This window comes from Schistocerca cancellata, chromosome 4, assembly GCF_023864275.1.
Source record: "Schistocerca cancellata isolate TAMUIC-IGC-003103 chromosome 4, iqSchCanc2.1, whole genome shotgun sequence".
Taxonomy (NCBI): Eukaryota; Metazoa; Arthropoda; class Insecta; order Orthoptera; family Acrididae; genus Schistocerca; species Schistocerca cancellata.
In genome coordinates this window covers 425307257-425309319 of record NC_064629.1, presented here as the reverse complement: position 1 = coordinate 425309319, position 2063 = coordinate 425307257, and positions in this window count along the sequence as shown.

Here is a 2063-nt window from a genome sequence, read left to right as displayed (position 1 = left end):
CAATCCTATTTTAGACGAAAACCAATGTAATTCTTAATAATTCATGTTATTTACTTATTTATGCAAATTAGAGAAGTCAATTGACAAACTTCTAAAAAACGGCCTTTTTGTAACAAAGAATTATTCTGTCAAGTCAACAAATCTGTCTGTCATTTTAATAACATGTTAAATTATGTCACTCGATGCAAATTAATAACTTTTCTGCACAAATTATGATAACAGATGTACATGTGACTTATAAACTATATCTCTTTTTAGTAGTTCTTTGACAAAGTTATAAATACAAGCAGCGAGAACGGTCGAGAGGCAGTCGGAATGTCACTTTGGTAAAGTGTGTTTGTGTGTTATTGTTTGAGGTGGATAAACAATGCAAAGAACATGTAACGGAAGTACTACTTTGTGTTGTGTCATGGTCTTTGGTGGACAGTGGAATTAAGATGGCCACCAGAGTAATAAATATTTGAAGTTTACATATTTGTTGGTTTCGCTCGTTCTTTATCATCAAAAGCACATAAAAAACACGGGACCTCATGTTTTTAACCCTAGACAACCAGATGTAGAGCCAGCATCAGCATCGAGAGACAGCAGCGATCCAGCAAGTAGCAGCGATTACTACAACACAATGCATTTTAATGGCGCCAACCTAACATCAAGTGCTAACAAGCTCCGTAAATGGGAGTGAAATAGTGCGATTATAGCAATTAGCAATATCTACGACCAGGCGACCATTACACATGTCAGACATGTAACTGGTGTGGGCCTATTTGGGGCAGGAGGGAGGGGTGGGGTGTCCTGCCTGAAGGATAATAACTGGCTGGGGAAGTAAGTTTAATGTGAAACACATGTATAACTATTTTCTCACGCAACATAGTAATACTACAGATGACGTCACATCAAATAATAAGGGGAGAACCATCTCTAAAGACAGGGTCTTTTGACGTGTAGTTCAGCAACCTGCAAGAATATACGCCAACAGCGATGTTATTACCTCGCCACTTGAGGGAGGGAAGAGGGTAGAGAGGAAAGGCGTTACGCAGTCTGAAATGCATCCATAGTCTAACAATCTCAAGTCACTCTGCAACAGATACAAACCAAACATTAACTTACCTGAAGAGGTCACCCACTTTACTGTGTACCAGGTGTTTACTGTAACAATTAGTGTGGTAGGACACATTTCAGTTTTAAGTTTCTTTATTACAAATATATTTTCTTTCATGTAGCAAAATAGTTGATATCCAAAACTAATAATATTTACTGCTCCTCAAGAATTTGTACATCATTCTGTATGATAAGATATTAAAACAGAAGCATACATAACAAATGTGGTGACACCAACAACATTACCACATACAGATAGGTACAGTCTTCGGACACCTATTCTCACACAGGCTTCACAAAATGTACATTTTTATTGATACAGCACACACATTTCTTGAGCTGTTTCTCAAGACAATAGTAAACCAAACTTGGGAATATCTTAACTTTCATCCATTATTTACACATCTGTTTCATCCTACAGTACACGCATCATTCAATACTGTTAACTTTCTTTACATTTGCTGCTGAGCGTCTATCATCATTTTTTTTTTTTTTTAAAGCTAGTTTGAAATGACAAACTTGCAATGTCTGAACCTAACATTACAAAAAGCCAGTTGTTATTCAAGCGGATTTCATGAATATTTTCAGTGCCACTGTTGCTGAAGCTACAGTTTTTTGGTATTTTACATTATTTCCTACTTCACTGGACATTTTATAGGCTAACCGTGGCAGTCAGCTTGTTATCATTACATCTCTAAACAAAGGCATACAGCATTTTTTTTTCTTCAGAAAACAGCAGTATCACATTAGAATGCAAGTATAATTTAGCATAAACTAGAGCCTCAAGACATGGGAATAGAAACTGAATTTGTGATTGGAGAGCAGTAGGACATGTTCTGTGACAACATACAAATTTCAGCAAAGAACAGTAGGTACAAAAATGTTTATTACCCAATAGGAGTGAGTGTTTACCTGCAATGACATCAAGCAGTTGTCTGTCTATTAAACAAAATTAAACAAGAGCA